The sequence below is a fragment of the Felis catus genome, chromosome E3 (assembly GCF_018350175.1).
Source record: "Felis catus isolate Fca126 chromosome E3, F.catus_Fca126_mat1.0, whole genome shotgun sequence".
Taxonomy (NCBI): domain Eukaryota; kingdom Metazoa; phylum Chordata; class Mammalia; order Carnivora; family Felidae; genus Felis; species Felis catus.
The window spans coordinates 31,425,931-31,445,490 of record NC_058383.1 but is presented as its reverse complement, the minus strand read 5'-3'; the positions used below and the strand labels follow the sequence as shown (position 1 = coordinate 31,445,490).

The 19,560-nt window shown below is 45.5% G+C and overlaps 1 long non-coding RNA gene across 2 annotated transcripts; it reads right to left on the bottom strand.

Annotated features, from left to right (window-relative positions):
- Positions 1–204: 204 nt before the first annotated feature.
- On the bottom strand, positions 205–13,720 carry LOC123382551. 2 transcript variants are annotated; one of them, XR_006591075.1, is made up of 5 exons: positions 13,145–13,720; positions 10,764–11,017; positions 3,757–3,852; positions 749–804; positions 205–510 (listed from the first exon to the last, which is right to left on the bottom strand). It is a non-coding gene; the product is annotated as an uncharacterized LOC123382551 (long non-coding RNA). The 2 variants fall into 2 exon arrangements; XR_006591076.1 differs by lacking the exon at positions 3,757–3,852 and having other exon boundaries at positions 13,145–13,713.
- Positions 13,721–19,560: the final 5,840 nt, after the last annotated feature.

The following is a 19,560-nucleotide window of genomic DNA, read 5'->3' as shown; positions in this document are numbered from 1 at the left end:
TCTGACTTCGGCTCAGGTCATGATCTCACAGTTCTTGAGTTCGAGAACTCACATTGGGCTCTGTGCTGACAGCTCGGAGCCTGGAGCCTGCTTCCGATTCTGTCTCCCTCGCTCACTGCCCCTCCCCCACTCATACTCTGTATCTCTCTCAAAAATAAATAAATATTAAAAAAAAAAAAAAAAGATTCCAAGCAGGTACTGGCCTTGAGGTGGAACCTGATACAAGACAAGGTGGATGTTCTCAGCTGCTTCTTGTGCTCCAAAGGATCTCTGGAAGCATGTTGATACTTCCAGAGATAGTCAGAAAAACGAGTACGATCCCGACGATGACCACTATATAGGTTGTCTTAAGCTCCGATTGTGACGGCAGTGCCCATAACTGGAGTCACCGATCCCAGGCTGGTGAGGATAATGGAGCCCAGTAGCGAGTGTGAAGAGGCTTTCGCAGGGCGCTCTTTTGGTAACCTTATCCTCCAGATACTCAAACAGACCGCGTCCTTGTGGGAGAAGCTTAAAAAAAAAAAAAAGTCATGGGTTAGGCCGGCAAAAGATGAATCATAACCCTCCTTTTTCCATTTGGAGGCACAGTAGATTTAGATAGAATCTGAAATCTACTCTCATGAATATGACAGGATAGATTAATAGTTGATTGAATCTGATCTTCTCAGGGTGCAAGAAAGGCTGATCTCTTACACGGTACTCTTGTCCTCCCTAAACAATCTTTGCAAGTGTTTTTTGTCTGCGATACCTTTTTAGGTGACCTCAGGAAGCCATGTGTCTTGATCTTCAAATCCAGTGAGTTGCCTCCAAAAAAAAAAAAAAAAAAAATGGTTTAGTCAGTACTCCTGAGATTCACGTGAAGCACAAGGAACCCCAGGGAGAACAGAGAACACGGGTCCGAGGAACTTCGTATAAGTAAACCTATATAAATGTTGGGATAGGACGAACACTCTTTCAAATTTAAGAAGAACAGAAACAAGAGGGGAACTTTATTCTTCCCCCCCGGAAAACTGGGTGACTCTCTCCCACCAATCCAGCGTATGGATAGAAAGATAAGGAAGGAAAACTTTCAGAGGGGGGAAACACTCCCAGGTGTTTCCTGTCACTGCTGTTGACTTGGGGTCAAGCTCGGGGGAAGGGGGAGCTCATGTTGCCTTGGGAAGGGTCAGCCGTGATTGAAGCACTAAGTACAAGAACCATTAAGATATCTCGTGTCCGGCGCCATTTTTGCTGGGCAAATCGGCTGCCGGGATTATATTTATGTTCTGTGTGCCTGGATCCACGTGAGGACTGAGGCTTGAGCCTAGCAAGCCATGGTATGAATTCCAGGCTCACAATTCAGCAGCTGCCAAGTGTGAGGCCAATACCAAAGTGCCCCAAATAAATCTGCAGGTCACGAATCTTTGGAGGTTGGTGGACGCATGGAATTCTACAAGAGAAGTCTGTCTCAGTAGCATCCTTTTTACGGAAAGACTTCACTCCCTGATCCATACTCCCACGTTCTCTTCTTTCACTAAACAAGAGGGCTCACCTCTTTTCTAGAAACTTCCAGACTTTTTGATTTTGCATTCAAGTCAGGACATGACCTCTGGAGTGACTCCACTGCATTCACCTTACAAAAAACACTCACTACAGAGAGATGTTCCCATAACAGTTTCCTTGAACTCGTGGACTTCAAAGTCTAAACTATGTATCTCTGAGTATTTTTAAATTTGTCGTGTTTCTTCTCAATAGCTTTTTGAGGTATACTTTACAAACTATAAAGTTTACCTATTTCAAGTGTGCAATTCAATGATACTTATTACATCTACAGAGTTCGTAATATCACTACAATCATTTTTCTGACATTTCATCTCTCAGATGATCTGCTATGTCCCTTTAGAGTCAAGCCCTGTTCTCAGCTTCCGCTCCAGGCAACCACTAATCTACTTTCTGTCTCTTTAGGTTTGCTTTCGGCACGTTGCGTGTGAATGAGATCTTACAACATGCAGTCTTTGCACCTGGCCTCATTCCCTTGGCATAATGGTTTCAAGGTTCATCCATGTTGTAGCAGGTATCTGGACTCATTCCTTTTATTTTTTTAAATTTTATTTTATTTTATTTATTTATTTTCAGAGAGAGAGAGAAGTGGAGGAGAGGCAGAGAGAGAGAGAGAGGGAAACAGAATCCCACACGGGCTTTACACAGTCAGCACAGAGCCCTAACCTGGGCTCAATTTCACAAACCACAAGATCATGACCTGAGCTGAAACCAAGAGTCCCACACTTAACTGACTGAACAACCAAGGTGCCCTGATACAGTCCACATTTTTTTTAATGTTAATTTATTTTTGAGACAGAGAGAGAGAGAGAGAGAGAGAGAGAGAGAGAGAGAGAGAGAGAATGAGCAGGGGAGGGGCAGACAGAGAGGTAGACATAGAATCAGAAGCAGGCTACAAGCTCTGAGCTGTCAGCACAGAGCCTGATGCGGGGCTCGAACTCATGAACCCATGAGATCATGACCTGATCTGAAGTCGGACGCTTAACCAACTGAGCCACCCAGGCGCCCAAGCCCCCATTTCTAAGAGTCAATTTATCTCTCTTTTCCAGCTTGATGGTGTTTTTTTGTTTTGTTTTGTTTTGGTTTGGTTCTCCAGCTTTGTTTAATAAAAGAATTTAAGGTCCTAATTTTGTTTTCAGGAATGAAACTGAAAACAGTAATACAACACAAATGGATTATTTTCACTCAACAAAAAAAGAACAAATGTAGAGGAAAACAGAGCAGACGCCAAGTCAAAGGCAGGGACAGAGCAGGAGGGTGGTTCCACAAGTTGTAACAGACAAGAAACTACATTTGAGCCACTGGAAGGAAGGGCCAATGAGGAGAAAGCCAAAACCCAACAGACAAACAGACCAAGTTCCAAGCCAGAAACACAAGTGAAGACAGGCAAACAGTAAAGCAACACATGCTGTGATGTTCCATCCTCACTAACGAGGGGGTTACGGGAAGAGCCAGGGGGCAGGCAGCCTCTGGGTCTCCGGTGATGCTGAGAAGCCAACAGTAAGCAAGAGGAAACTGATTTCTTCACCTGACACGACTCTGAGAGCCAAGGATTTCTGCAGGAAGAAATAGAGATTTCACAGAGGCAATACGGGGAACAAGAACATTCCGAAATTCAGGTAACAAGCTTTTTAGAAGCCAGAGTTTATTTCTACTCAAAACAATGCTCAAAGAGGTTTAAGGGGATCCAAAGGCCCAAAGATATCTGGGTTTAACATAAAATTATAGTCAGGTGCTTGCTCTGGACGCTTCCATTTTACAATACCAGAAGTAGTTATTCTAAGCCTCTGGGCACTTCTAAGATTTGCTAATTCTTCTAGGCTGAAAGATGAATTTCCTGGAATTTTGGCATGCTCCATACAAGGTGAACATTGAAGTAATAACAATAAAAACAATTCCAGAGGCATCTGGGTGCCTCAGTCAGTTAGGCATCTGACTCTTGATTTCGACTCAGGTCATGATCTCATGGTTTTGTGAATTTGACCCCCATATCGGGCTCTATGCTGACAGTGTGGAGCCTGCCTGAGATTTTCTCTCTCTGTGTTTCTCTCTCTCTCTCTCTCTCTCTCTCTCTCTCTCTCTCTCTCTCTTAAAATAAGTCAATAAACTTAAAAATTTTTCAGAAACACCATCATTGCAAGAGAGTTATGTGATCAGACAAGAAAGCCACTGCAGAAAGTTCCAGAAGCAAAATGAGTAACCCCCAAAAAAGGATACATTTATAAAAACTCTGTGGAAACCCTTCCTGCCATCTTCTCAGCAACCAGCTCCCCTGGGTATCACCTCAAAAGCTGAGGTCATGAGGAGTCTCGTCTGCAGAGATTCGGAGGAAAAAATTAAGGTTAGTAAGTCAGAAGTTGGCTAGGAACCTATCTCCCCACTGGGCATGACATTTAAAAAAAATTAACCAATTTCTAAATTTACCACCAAGTTAGTTAGCATATAGCGCAACAGTGATTTCAGGAGTAGATTCCAGGGACTCATCCCCTAAATATAACACCCAGTGCTCATCCCAGCAAAGGCACAATCCTCCAGATTGGTTCCCAGAGGACCAGCTTTCCGCAAGCCCCACAGGGACTCTTAATGCTGAAGAGAACTAGCGAGACAATGCTCTAAAATTATTCACTCTCTACTTCCTCACTGCCTCAAAGAAATACAATAAGGTACGAGGATCGGCACCATTAAGATCATGAACACATCCGTCACCCCTGAAAGTCCCCTTTTGTAAATCATGCCTTCCTCCGTCCCGCCTGCATTCAACCACTGATCTGCTTTCTCTTTCTTTCTTTCTTTCTTTCTTTCTTTCTTTCTTTCTTTCTTTCTTTCTTTCTTTCTTTCTTTCTTTCTTTTCTTTCTTGTGCAGAAAAGGTGTTTTTATTAAAGCATGGGGACAGGACCCAGTGGGCAGAAAGGGCGGCCCAATATCCGCTTTCTACTGCTATGAATTATTTTGCATTTTATATAAATAGCACCATTCAGTATAGACTCTTCTACATTCCTTCCCTCGGCATAAATATTGTGAGATTCATCCCTGTTGTTTTGGGCATCAATAGTTTGTTCTTTGTTTCCAGCTTTGTTGAGGTACAATTGGCAACTAAAAATTGCATATATTTAAGGTATACAACTGGATGATTTGAGATATATATCTATATAGATATATATATAGATATATATCGATATATATATCTATCGATATATATCTATATATATGTTGTGAAATGATCTCCATAATCAAGCTAATTAACATACCTATCGCTTCCCAGAATTACCACCTTCTTTCTCTTTCTTTCTTTTTTTACTGTTGCTATGAGAACGCGTAAGATCTACCCTCTTTGCAAATTTCATGTATACAACACAGTATTGTTTTTTAATATATAGTGAGTTTATTATGGTTATTTTAAAGTATCCTTAATACAGTCACCATACCGAATTTTACATCCCTGGGTCTTATCTCATTTTTTTTTTAATTTTTTTTTTCAACGTTTATTTATTTTTGAGACAGAGAGAGACAGAGCATGAACGGGGAGGGGCAGAGAGAGGGAGACACAGAATCGGAAACAGGCTCCAGGCTCCGAGCCATCAGCCCAGAGCCTGACGCGGGGCTCGAACTCACGGACCGCGAGATCGTGACCTGGCTGAAGTCGGACGCTTAACCGACTGCGCCACCCAGGCGCCCCGGGTCTTATCTCATTTTGCACGACCGAAACTCTGTGCCCTTTGACCAACTCCCCATTTGTCCCTCCTCGCCAGCCCCTGGCAACGATGATCCTACTGTCTCCTTTTAGGAGCCTGTTTATTTATTAAAGTTTTTTGTTTTTTTTTTTTTTTTTTTTTTTGAGAGAGAGAGAGCACAAGAAGGGGAGGGGGAGAGGGAGAGGGTGAGAGAGAGAATCCCAAGCAGGCTGCACACAGGCAGCGCAGAGCCCAATGTGAGGGTGATTCAGAGGCTCAGTCTTCCGCTCAGGTCACAATCTCACCATTCCTGACTTTGAGCCCTGCATCCGGCTCTGTGCCGACAGCTGGGAGCCTGGAGCCTGCTTCGGATGCTGTGTCTCCCTCTCTCTCTGCCCCTCCCCTGCTCACACTCTCTCTCTTTCAAAAAAAAAAAAAAAGTAATACATATGTTCCTTGGAAAATTCTGGAAAATAGAAGATTCGTATAGAAATAAAGGTCATTGAGTATTCCACCACTCAGAAACAATCACTATTAATGATATCCAATGTATTTCTGTTTCCAGCTTTATTGAGGTATACTTAATAGACAAAAAATCATACATATTTAATGTATATATTTTGATGAATTTATGGACGTATGCATATACCCATGATACCATCCCTGCAGTCAAGGTAATAAATGAACCCATCATCTCCGCGAGATTGCTTGTGTTCTCTTGCTTTTTTTTTTTTTTCCCCTTGTCTTCTTTTTTGGTAAGAACACTTAAGAAGAGATCTTATAAATTTAAGGGTAAAAAAATTTTTTTAAGTGTATTTATTTTTGAGAGAGATAGAGACAGCGCGACTGGGGGAGAGACAGAGAAAGAGAGGCAGAGAACCCCAAGCAGGCTCTGAGCTGCCAGCACAGAACCCAACACTGGGCTCAAACCCATGAAACCCCAAGATCATGACCTGAGCCGAAACCGAGTCGGATGCTTAACCAACTGAGCCACCCGGGTGCCCCAAATTTAAGTTTTTAAGTGTGCGATGCCATTATGTTTGGATTTTTTAAGTAATCTCTATGCCCAACATGGGGCTTAAACCCCAAGATCAAGAGCCACATGTTACACCGACTGAGCCAGCCCAGCGCCCTATAATGTTTGGATTTTTTTTTTAACGTTTTTATTTATTTTTGCGACAGAGAGACAGAGCATGGATGGGGGAGGGGCAGAGAGAGAGGGGGACACAGACCCAGAAGCAGGCTCCAGGCTCCGAGCTGTCAGCACAGAGCCCGATGCGGGGCTTGAACCCACGAACCGTGAGATCATGACCTGAGCCGAAGTCGGACGCTTAACCGACTGAGCCACCCAGGCGCCCCTAGATTTTTTTGACATCCACTTTAGGGACAATAAAATGTTTCAAGATCATGCCCCATTGTATGTGTGTGTGAGTGTTTGTATGTGCTTAATCACTATTTTTGGACATTGTTTTCAGTTTTCCACATTGCAAACGGTTGTCCTTCAATATATCCCTACACCTTTATCATACAAAAAATTTTCAATTTTTAAAAAAAAATTTAATGTTTTAAAATTTATTTTTGAGAGAGACCGACAGAGTGCAAGTGGGGGAGGGGCAGAGAGCGAGGGAGACACAGAATCCGAAGCAGGCTCCAGGCTCTGAGCTGTCAGCACAGAGGCCAAAGCGAGGCTTGAACTCACAAACTGTGAGATCATGACCTGAGTCGAAGTCGGATGCTCAACCAACTGAGCCACCCAGGTGTCCCCCAAATTTTTCAATTTTTAAGTTCTATCCTCATTTTTTTTTTGAGAGAGAGAGAGAGAGGGAGAGAGAGCATGTGCAAGCGGCAGAGAGGGGCAGAAGGAGCAGGAGAGCCAATCTTAACAGGCTCCATGCTCCGTGTGGAGCCCAACGTGGGGCTCGATCCCACGACCTGGGATCATGACCTAAGCTGAAATCAAGAGTTGGACACTCAACCGAGTCACCCAGGTGCCCCTCTGTCCTTGTTTTTAATTCCCAAGAGCTCTTGCTTTTTTTCTTTATTGATCCTTTATAACACACTATTCTTATGTCTCTTATGTAATTTGTTCCCCTATATGTCTGAAAATAACAGTATCAACTATCTATACCAATATATTTTTTCTGTTTCCTGTTCCCTGCCCTGGCTCTGTGTCTTCTAAAGTCCTTTCAGTTTGCAGATCATGGCAGGCGGAGATGCTCCTTAAAAGTTTGTCTTCCTTCATATTTCAGAGAGAGGGGCTCGGGGGCTGTTGGATAGGGCTTGGGGACCGGTAGGACTCCCAGGGACAGGAGCCATCCCTATCATTGTGGGACCCCCAAATGCCCGTCGAGGGACAAGGAAAGACTTTTCATTGGCCAACTGTCCTACAAAAGACTCTCTCAGACTCTAGGCAGAGTTGAAAGCATGACCGGACAGAGTGGGGACTGCCTTTTGAGGTTAGTGATCACGATTTGAAAGGCAGCCAGTCAACCTTAATCCGGTCAACCTTGGATTTGCTCCAAGATGTTTGCCCCTTTGATTTCATGTGCCCTGGTGGTGGTTTGGTGGGGGTAAGTTTATATAGGACCAGGCACGTAGAATTAGAAGGGAGGGAGGATTCACAGGTATTTCTAGAGGGAGCACGAATCAGACAAGAAGAAGGGCAAGTCAGGGAAGCCAGGGCACCTGACCAAGAATGAGATGGGCTGTGTGGTGAGAGAATGGGTATGTGAAGGGGCTCACAGGTGGCAGTGATGACGGGACAGGACAGGACCATGGAAGCGGGAAACTGCTCGCAGAGGTAAGATTGGGGCATCTCATCCCAAGGCAAGTGACGAGGGCATGAGCTGGGAACCTTCAGTCTCGGGCAGGTCCCTGATGTGCATGTGAAACCCTGCAGGAGGTGACGTGAAGAGACAGAACGAGAGGCACAAGTAGATCCTCGGCGACAGTAGGAAGGCAACTAGAAGGTCAGGAGGGGTGGCAGCAGGTGAGAGAGAAAGGGTTCCTTTGTCTGTCATGAACTTGACAGAGGTCTTCCCCACGAAGAAATTTCACAGAAGCAATAGGGAACAAGAACATTCTGAGATCAGACAAGCTTCTCAGAAACCCACGTTTGTGTCTTTCAAAACGCTCAGGAAGCTTTAAAAAGGCCCAAGGGTCTAAAGAAAGCCAGGTTTCGGGCAAGTTTACAGGCCAGCGCTGACTGTGGGTTTCTCTGTCGCTAAGTGTAAATTTCAACCTGTTCCATCCTGTACCTCCACAATTCTTCTACGCGGGGAGCGCCGATTTCCGCCGACTGGCAGCGTGCTCCAAAGGCGAGCGCTCCGAGAATGACGACATAAACCACGGCGGTGGCCATCATCATCACTGCCAAGAAGAACATTCTAGGATCCAAGGAGACAGCTGCCATGGCCATTCCAAAAACCAAAGCCATTAATCCGGTGAAGAATAAAAATGAAGTGTCAGCAGAATCTACCCGAACACAACTTTTTGGATGAATGTGGATATTGTCTGCAACCAAGCATGCTGACAATAAGCCCGAGGTGCTGAGATCATGATGAATCTTAGCTGCCGGGATCAGGGAAGAACGAAATGAAGGTCAGATACATCGACAGGTGTCCTAGGAAACTGTTTTCCCTGTATGGGGTGACATGGCTTTTAGATGACGCTTTGAATTCTGTGAATTACAAGTTACCCAAGAACCATGGTATGGTTCAAAGGGCCAGCGGTCAGGACAGCCTGGAGACGGGCTTCCGTGGAGTCAGGATTTGCTGGAAAATCAGGGTGTTTTAGTACGTATTCTTGATTTGCTTTGGACATTTCTTTCAACAACCTTCATGGAACGGTCACAAACTTCTGGATTCTACAGAGAGCCCACTACCGAATTGGGTGCCCCAATTCTGGGTTGCTTTGCTAGCAAACACGTCAAGACTCGGAATATATGTTGCATTTTATGGGAATAGCAACCCTGTCTGGTGGCGTATTTAAGATTGTGGTGCTAAACCGGACACCCGTGGAACGGAGCACAAAACAGAAGTTGTGTTATCGAACGAAGACGCCGAGAGATCACAGAATAGGTGCTAAAAGCCATATGTGCCTCAGACGAGGCAGAACGGGGAACTTTGAACTCAGTACAGGGGTCCATTCTCCCCTCCTCTGCCAGTGGGGAGACCCGGGTGCCGCGTTTGACATGCAGGAGGGAAGAAAGCTTGTAGAAGTTTCCCACTGATGCTCTTGTCCTGGCCTGAGTGAACTGAAGGGGTTTCTCGAGTTCCCCAGACTTCAAAGGGCCACTGGTGAGGGGCAGAGTTAAGGCCAGAACCACGGGGAAACCCCGCCTTGGTTGGCATTTCAGCAGATCGACGGGCTGCCCGCCGCCTGAGGACCGTGAAGGACCCATGTGAAGACAGACGTCGTGTCTCATCCCTGTGGTTAACAGCGACGATCTCAACTCAATCAAGGGACTGATTCAATCAACTCAATCGACTCGTCCTCTTTCTCATTGTTCATCTTCCTTTTTCCAGGCACATAACCCAGCAGCAAATCCTGGTGCTGGGCACGATCTGTGACATTTGAAGACATTTTTAAGAGGCACGTCACAGTTAGGGGTCTTCTGTTTTGATAACTACCTTACTCATTTTATTTTATTTTTTTCTAATGTTAATTTTTTTTTTTTTGACAGAGAGACAGAGGGCAAGTAGGGGAGGGGCGGAGAGAGAAGGAGACAGACTCTGAAGCAGGCTCCAGGCTCCGAGCCGTCGGCGCAGAGCCCGACGCGGGGCTCGAACCCACGAACCGTGAGATCATGAGCTGAGCTGAAATCAGACACTTAACCGACGGAGCCACCCCGGCGCCCCCACCGTATTCAATCTAATCCATAGGGAATTTTTGTACATTGCTCACATGGGAGTCTATGTAATATCGGTGCTGATATTAAGGGGATATGCAGAAAGTTAAGTGAGTGACTTTTTAAGAATGGGAGTCACCGAAACAAGTACTTTTGCAAGCAGATGTCTCTTACTCTTCTTAACAAAAAATGGGAAAATTAATGGATTGCCAGCTCAGTGAGAAAAACTTGATAAAGGAGCACCCGGGTAGCCCATTCGGTTAAGCGTCTGACTCCCAGTCTCGACTCAGGTCATGATCTCACAGTTCGTGAGTTCCAGCCCCACATCCGGCTCCACTCTGATAGTGCGGGAGCCTGCTTGGGGTCCTCTCTCCCCCACCTGTCTTTCTGCCCCTCCCCTGCTCACTCAGGCTGTCCCCCTCTCTCTCAACATAAGTAAATAAACTTAAAAAACAAACAAACATGAAGAAAAGGATAACTTGATAAAAGATTACGTGATTTTTGCGCGTCGCCCTGAAGAAATTCACAGAACTCAGTGACAGCATGAACGAGACTCTGTTCCCGTACTTTTAGGAGTGTGAACAGATGTTTTCCGTTCCTACGAGAAACATCCCTGACCTCACCTGGTAGCCACAACAAAAAAATCTTCACGACTTCCAAACACACGGCGACTCGTATTTTTCAAAAACACAGTTTCCTGTACCTGATGAAGTGAATCTCCTTGACAACCAACAGCCAACTCGCTTCCAGGGAAACACCAAACGCGGCTCTTGGAGTGTCTCTTGTAGGAGGTAGGATCTGGATTGGGTAATTGCGGTAATGTGGGTTCTCACGGAAGTCACTTCACCCATCAGCTTAGCCTCCTCGCCATTCAGCCCATCACAGAAGATGCCGAGGAGCTGGGAAAACTCCTTCCAGGAGAGGCTGTTGGGACACTGTCCTGCTGTAGTGATGGAACTGGGAGAAAAAAATCAGGAAATCATCGTTTGTCTCCCCCTGGCTGTGGATGGAGGTAACTTCATGTGGTTGCTCCTGATGAGGGTTTGGTCCAGATGAGGGAGGCCTCCTTCTAGGCCCACGTTATACCCGTGTTTCCCATCGTCCCTCAGCTCGAGAATTCCCACGTCCCTTGTTGAAAGCACAGTTCACCTGGTGCTTCACGGGGATCCAGGAAAGCAGACTTTCCCCAGCACCCGGGGCTTACGATCTGCAAAGACTGGGGAACACTGCTTGGAACTGTCCACTCTCTGCTGCTTTATTCACAGCTTCACGGAGGTAATAATGAAGGAAAAAACTGCACACAGTTAAAGTATCCAATCGAGGGGCACCTGGGGGGGCTCAGTCAGTTGAGCCTCTGACTCTTGACCTCACATCAGGTCTTGACTTCAAGGTCCTGAGTTCAAGCCCCGCACTGGCCTTCATGTGAAAGCATTAGCACATGAAAAACACATCCGTTGTTCCCAGAAGTTTCCTTGTGCCTCCTGGTAATTCACACCTCTCTGTCTCCCCTTGACCCAGGCAACCACTAATCTGTTTCTTGCAGATTAATAAAGAAGTGAATTTTTTCTTACTTTTATTTAAATCTCTGTTAGTTAAGGGGCGCCCGGGTGGCTCAGTCAGTTGAGCACCCGACTTGGGCTCAGGTCATGATCTCACGGTTCGTGGGTTCAAGCCCCGCGTCGGGCTCTGTGCTGACGGCTCGGAGCCCGAAGCCTGCTTGGGAGTCTGTGTCTCCCTCTCTCTCTGCCCCTCCCCCACTCATGCTGTGTCTCTCTCTTTCTCGAAAATAAACACTTAAAAAGAAAAGAAAGGAAATCTCATGAACAAAAGCTTGAAAATATAACTGGCGAAAAAGAAGGGACATGGAAAACTCTAGACACAGGGGATAAAGACAGAAAGGACACGATGTTCTGTTTAGAATCTTACAGATTTCAGTCACTTCAAAAACATGTGTCACTACTTCAGGGATGGAGAAGCCAAGGCAAAGCATTTGCAGCTGTTATTAAAATAATACCAACGAAGTGCCAACAGGACAAATTGGCAGGAGAACTTCTAGGTACCCACATGCCAGCTTCAAGTTCATTGTCATTGAAATTGCCCTTCTCCTATTTAAGGGACGAAAAGCAGTGGACAGAGGCTTTGTTTTCATTTGTTTTTGTTAAACCTCCAGGACAGGAAACCTCGGAAAAGTTCAAAATATATGCTATCTGTGCTAAGAAAATGAATGACTAGTGGTTGGCAATATTGTTCAACTGACCGGGCGTTTGCCCGTTTTTGCTTTCAACCCTTCTTCGCCCTCAAATGGAAGGAGAAATAGACCCTCCAGCTTGGAAAAACTAATTCAGTGGCACGTCACTGTAATGGATGTGCGTGTCTAAGCAACTCTGAACAAAGCCAAAGAAGGGAGCCACGTTGCTAGAAGCCTCATTCCATTTCTATCTGGCAGTGTGAGGTTTTCTGCACTTAAATCTGTGATAAAGAAACACAGGAGGCGGAACCGTGTCTCCTTGTAACCAGAAGGAAGAGCTATTCATGGAAATGTGCACAAGGGGAAAGAAAGACCCAGCTCACTGAGAGAGGCGCTGCTCGTAACAACAGATCATGAAAAATGAAATCTTATGAAAATACGTAGTATACGGGCGCCTGGATGGCTCAGTCGGTTGAGGGTCCGACTTTGGCTCAGGTCATGACCTCACCTCCGTGGGTTCCAGCCCCGCGTCAGGCTCTGTGCTGAGCGCTCGGAGCCAGGAGCCTGCTTCCGATTCTGTGTTTCCTTCTCTCCCTGACCCTCCCCCACTCACACTCTCTCTCCCTCAAAAATAAAATATACATTAAAAAGTGTTATATTTAGGAGCGTCTGGGTGGCTCCATCAGTTAAGCGTCCGACTTTGGCTCAGGTCACGATCTCACGGTCTGTGAGTTCAAGCCCCGTGTCAGGCTCTGTGCTGACAGCTCAGAGCCTGGAGCCTGTTTCGGCAGCTCAACCAAAAACAATATTGTAAAAAGCATTTTTAAGGCACTTCCAAGCACACAAAACAAAAGCAAGCTACCAATTTTATACAAGAAATGGTAAGTTTCTCTCACCTGGTCCGAGAGGCAGCTTTTTAGTCAAAAATTATATATATCTCGGAAATAATTTCCTCCGAACGGTCCGATAACACTCAAGATGAAATGATTTTAGACGAAAGGCGAGGAAAGCCGTCTCAGCGTTTCTTCTGTATGAATTAGGCTCTTGATTGGATTATTGAAATAACATGGATTCTCAAGAGAAGCAATTCTCACGCATCAGATCAGTTTTTTTCTTAATTAATGCAATAATACACACGCCTCGGTCCTATAGATTTGGAAGAAACGCCTAACAAGGAGAGACTGGGGCCAAATGCGCATGCTAAGTAGCTTACTTGAAAGTCCTAAGACACAGTTTGTAATAAAAAGAGGAAAGACAAGATGTTTTCCTCAGGTTGTCTTACACTTGGCCGTCTCATTTGGTTTCACCTGCAGAGAATTTGCTACAGACGTTACTAAGTGTAGGAAACTTCTAGCTACCACTCGCGTTGTACCAGTGTTTCCCAAACCTCCCTGAGGATAGGAATCACCTGCCCTCGGGGCGTCTGGGTGGCTCAGTCGGTTAAGCATCATTGGACCCTTGATTTTAGCTCAGGTCATTGTCTCTCCGTTTGTGAATTCGAGCCCCGCATCTGGCTCTGTGCTGATAGAGCAGAGCCTGCTTGGGATTCTCTCTCTCTCTCCCTCTCTCTCTGCCCCATGCTCGCGCGCTCTCTCTCTCAAAATAAACAAACATTAAAAAAAAAAAAAAAGGGACCACCTGCCCTCTTGTTGAACATATAGATTCTGCAGGCTGCCATGTGTTATTCTAATCAAGTAGGTCTGCAGTGGGACCCGGAGTGTATATTTTTTATTTTTACTTATTTTTTAGGAATGTATAATTTGGAAAATATAAATTGGAAAAAAAAAACACTTATGCCCAGGAAAAAAATATTGTCAAAAACATGCCAGATATTAAAATATTAACTGTGTTTATCTTTGGAAGATAGATCTATGGATATTACTTACGGATTCTCAGGCTAAAGAGGACAGAGCACATTAAAAAGATTTGGTGGCAGTAGTCCCACCTCAGAGATGGAAAAAACAAGCACAGAAGCTTATTTGCAGACGTTTCAAAACAATACCTTGGGGCGCCTGGGTGGCTCGGTCGGTTAAGCGTCTGAGTCGGTTTCGGCTCAGGTCGTGATCTCACAGTTCGTGAGTTAGAGCCCCACATCGGGCTCTGTGCTGACAGTGTGGAGCCTGCTTGGGATTTCTCTCTCCCTCCCTCTCTGCCCCTCTCCTGCTTGCTCTCTATCTCTCTCTCAAAATAAATAAGAAACTTAAAATAAAATAATATAAAGAACCCTTAAAATGCACGAAGAAAACAAGCCAATTAAAAAAAAATGGCCCAGGGGCGCCTGCGTGGCCTCGGTGGGTTGGGCGTCCGACTTCAGCTCAGGTCACCATCTCGCGGTTTGTGGGTTCGGGCCCCGCATCGGGCTCTGTGCTGATGGCTCGGATCCTGGAGCCTGCTTCGGATTTTGTGCGTGCGTGTCTCTCTCTCCCCCTCCCCCATCGTCTCTCTCTTTCTCTGTCTCTCAAAAATAAATAAAACGTTTAAAAAAAAAATCAGTGGCTGCCAAGTTTCCCAGTGGGTAGGGGAGAGGGAGGAACAGGTAGAGAATGCGGGATTTTCACATCAGTAAAATTACTCTGTATGATAGTAAAATGGTGAGACGTGTCATGATACATCTGTCCAAACCCACGGAATACACACCACCAAGAGCGAACCCTTGGAAACTACTAGACTCTTGGTGATGATGACGTGTCCGTGGAGGTTTATGGGTTATAACAAATGTACGGGGATATTGATAAGGGGGCTGGCCCATGCATGCGCAGGGCAGAGGTATATGGGAAATCTCTGTACCTCCCGCTCAGTTTGACTGTGAACCTAAAATTGGTCTTTTAAAATGAAGTCTTAGAGGGCACCTGGGTGGCTCAGTCAGTTAAGCATCCGACTTCGGCTCAGGTCATGATCTTGTGGTTCGTGAGTTCGAGCCCCACGTCGGCTCTATGCTGACAGCTCGGAACCTGGAGCCTGTTTCGGAATCTGTGTCTCCCTCTCTACCCCTCCCCCGCTCATGCTCTGTCTCTCTCTCTCTCTCTCTCTGCCAAAAATAAACATTAAAATTTTTTTTAAAAAGAAATATTTAAAAAATCTATAAAATACAATAAAATAAAATGAAGTCTGAGGAAACAACAGAACACCTGCATGTAAGACTAGCAAGAAATGACAATGACGGGAAAACCAGCTGCCTTTGCTGACCATCAACCTGTACTGTGCCATGTGGGGTTACAAGTGCCCTTTGACAAGTTGAGAATCTATTTTCATTTCTTGGGATCTTTCCCTAAGGCGTGAGGATAAAGAGAGAAACTCGATCATTTTTCTTTTATTTTTAATCACTTTTTAAAAATTATTTTTTCAAGTTTATTTACTCATTTTTGAGAGAGAGAGGGAGCAAGTAGGGGTGGGGCAGAGAGAGAGGAAGACAGAATCTCAAGCAGGCTTCAAGCGGTCAGTGCTGAGCCTGATGCAGGGCTTGATCCCATCAATTATGAGATCATGACCTGAGCCAAAGCTGGACACTTGACTGAGCCACCCCGGCACCCCTTAAAATAAGAATCTTAATAAAAACAATCTGAGGTCCTTACCCAGAAATAACCATTATTAGCATTTTGTGGGTATCTTCCCATCTTTTGAGGCCCATTGGGACTTTAAGACAGAATTCGAAAGAGATCGTGGGTACCGTTACTTTCTTCGTCCCACTGATAATACGTAGCGAACATCCCACCATGTTTATTGATTTAAATGTTTATTTACTCCTGTGTTTGTTGCTCTGTATCATTTGTAATGATTGCATAGTTTCTCAATGAATTGATCTGTGTTTACTAAGCATTTTGTAGGCAGCAGGCACTGTTCTTTTTTTTTTTTTTTCAACGTTTATTTATTTTTGGGACAGAGAGAGACAGAGAGAGCGTGAACGGGCAAGGGGCAGAGACAGAGGGAGACACAGAATCAGAAACAGGCTCCAGGCTCTGAGCCATCAGCCCAGAGCCTGACGCGGGGCTCGAACTCACAGACCGCGAGATCGTGACCTGAGCTGAAGTCGGACGCTTAACCGACTGCGCCACCCAGGCGCCCCAGCAGGCACTGTTCTAACAAGCGTGGATTAAGTCTCTTTAAAAAAAACTGTAGCTGACAATGTTGTGTTCGCTTCAGGTGTCTAACGTAGCGATCTGACAATTCTACACGCTAAGCTGTGAGCATTAGATAACTGTGGTTCCCATCTGCCACCATACGCCATTATTACAGTGTTACTGACTCTATCGCTACACTGTACTTTTCATCCCCCTGATTTATTTTACAACTGGGAAGTTCGTATCTCTTAATCCCCCTTCGCCTAGTTTGCCCATCTCCCCGCCCCTCACGCCCCAGTTTTTCCACATCCATCTTGTTACTGTCTTTTGTGTTCTTTTTAAAGTTTATTTTGAGAGAGAGAGAGAGAGAGAGCAAGTGGGGGAAGAGGAGAAAGAGAGAGAGAGAGAGAGAGAGAGAGAGAGAGAATCCCAAGCAGGCTCCCAGCTGTCAGCGCGGAGCCCAGCCTGTGGCTCAATCCCATGAACCGTGAGATCATGACCTGAGCCTAAATTAAGAGTTTAACCACTGAGCCACCCAGTACCCTCCACTTTGCTCATTTTAAAAACTGGATTGTCTTTTCATTGTTGACTTTTAAGAGTTTTGCTCATTTGGGTTTTTTTGTTTTTGTTTTTGTAAGCTCTACACCCAAAATGGGGCTTGAACTCATGACCCCAACATCAGGAGTCACATGCTCTACCCACTGAGCCAGACAGGTGCCCCTTGTTAAGAGTTGTTAATACATTCTTAATACAAGTTCCCCATCAGGTAAGAGATTTTTGAATATCCCCCCATTCAGTAGGTTGTCTTTTCACTTTTTTGCGAAGCACAAAGTTTGTTTTTAAAAATTTTTTTAATGTTTATTTTTGAGAGAGAGAAAGAGTGTGAGCAGGGAAGGGGCAGAGAGAGAGGGAGACACTGAATCTGAAGCAGGCTCCAGGCTCTGAGCTGTCAGCACACAGCCCGACGTGGGGCTCGAACTCACGGACCGTAAGATCATGACCCAAACCAAAGTCAGACGTCTAAACGACTGAGCCACCCAGGTGCCCCTACACAAAGTTTTCAGTATGGATGAACTCGTTTTTTTTTTTTTTTTTTCCACTTGTGTTAAGGTGTCATAGCTCCAGAAACTAGTGCCTTAACCAAGGTCATGAAGATTTACACCTGTGTTCTCTTCCAGGGTCCCATTTTGAATTATTTTCTCGTGTCCGGTGTTACATAAGGATCTTTCTTTTACATCTAGATATCCAGATGTCCTAATGCCATTAGTTGAAGACCCTTTTTCCCATTGTCTTGATAGACTTGTCAATCAGCATACAAGTAAGGGGTTATTTTCTGGACTCTCTATTCTATGCCACGGGTCTGTATGTGTAGTTCTCCTTCTAGCTCCCTCCCGTGGTTTCCATTAGCATTTCCCTCCAAACACACACATTCTAAGCTTAACACTCAGTTATCGGCAGATGGCAAGTTCCCGAGCCTCTGGACCCCCTCCTCCTCGGGGCCGAACACAGCCCCTATTCCAAAATTCTGGCGCCGTCACAAACTAGACCGGGGCTCTCTTGAAGTTCAAAGCTGTGCTGTATGCATTAGTTTCTCAAGCCCAGCCCCACACCCGGCAGGTTGTAGGAACTCGGTGGTTAAACGGCAGGTAGGTGAGTGCCCAGACGAAGGAAATGAACACTGATGTAACCCGGCAGCTGAATGGCTAGTTCAGCGAAGTTTCTGACTCTGTGCCACCGTGAGGCTGAGGACCCCGAGGAAACGATTTTATGGGAAAATCTGTACAGAAAAGTTGGGTATCGAATTCACATCATCAGCTAGTTTCTTCTGAAAGGCTTAAGAGCCAGGTTTTTAGGGAACTCAAAAGAATACATATGGCCTGATTACTTCCTGGGTATTTCAAGTATAGAAAATGCCCCCAACTGAGTCAAACATGCTAATCCCCCTTTTTTTAAGCTTATGTATTTATTTTTAGAGAGACACAGAGACAGCTCAAGCAGGGGAGGGGCAGAGAGAGAGGGAGAGAGAGACAGAGGAAGAATTCCAAGCTGACGCCCCACTGTCACCGCAGAGCCCGACGGAGGACTCGAACCCGTGAAACCGTGAGGTCATGACCTGAGGCACAACCAAGCTTAACCAACTGGGCCACTCAGGCGCCCCCGGATGTTGATCCTTTTAAGACAGCATTGGACTAAGACGTCGAGTCTGTGGTTAAACATAAGCACCCAGTTTGCCATTTTCTCTCCGAGACCATCATCCTGAAGTCATAGCTATAACCCAAATTGTATCTGTGGTCCTTCATCACACGCATGAATTCCTTCAAGACGCAAGGCTTGATGAGGGCTTCTGATGGTTCGTAAAGTCCTGCTGAGAATCTTGGTGCTGTACATGTGAACACAGGGAAAACTGTAGCAATTTGAGGAGAAAGAAATGTGGGTGGTACAGAACCTTCAAATATCTAGTAAAACGGCCAAATAGTTCTTGGCTGATTAAACCCTTCAACACCTGTGAACTGGAAGGGGCCAGGGCAAGGGTCTGGGGTCGGTAATAAGATAGCAGGACTCAACCAACTCCTTTGGTCCCTCATTTTTATTATTTCTCAAGGAGACTATGAAATACGATGTGATCTTCACTAAACAGCTAGGCTGTCTTAAATACAAAACATTTAAAAATATTTTTGCAGGGGGGGCAGGGCTCAGTCAGTTGAGCATCTGACTTTTGATTTCGGCTCAGGTCAGGTCACGATCTCACCGGTTTGTGAGTTCGAGCCCCATGTCGGGCTCTGCGCTGACAGCACGGAGCCTGCCTGGGATTCTGCCTCTCAAAATAAATAAACTTCAAAAGTTTTTTTGATGGTTATTATGGTTCCTTAAAAAAAAAAAAAAAAGAAAGAAAAAGAAAAAGAACCAAAATTCAAGTATTTCTTCAGAAACGTTGCAGGACATTTCTCCCACCAGACCCGGTTTTGTCCCTTGAATCTCCACGGCATGGCGGATGGGTCCAGAAACCCAGCACTGACTCCCAGTATAGTGTCAGCCACACACCCAGCCTCTTAACCCCAAGAGCGTGACTCACCGTAGCAGCGGTTTCCCGCTCCTCTCGGCCCCAGGTCGCAGCCCTATCGGCCAGCTGGGGACGCGCCTGAGCCTTAGAGACCTAGCGGCTGGATTTGTGCCTTGTTGTCGCAATTCAGAATTTTCACCCATTCCCGAGCCGTGGTTTCCAGTGGTCAGAAGATGAGCCTCCTGCTTAAGAA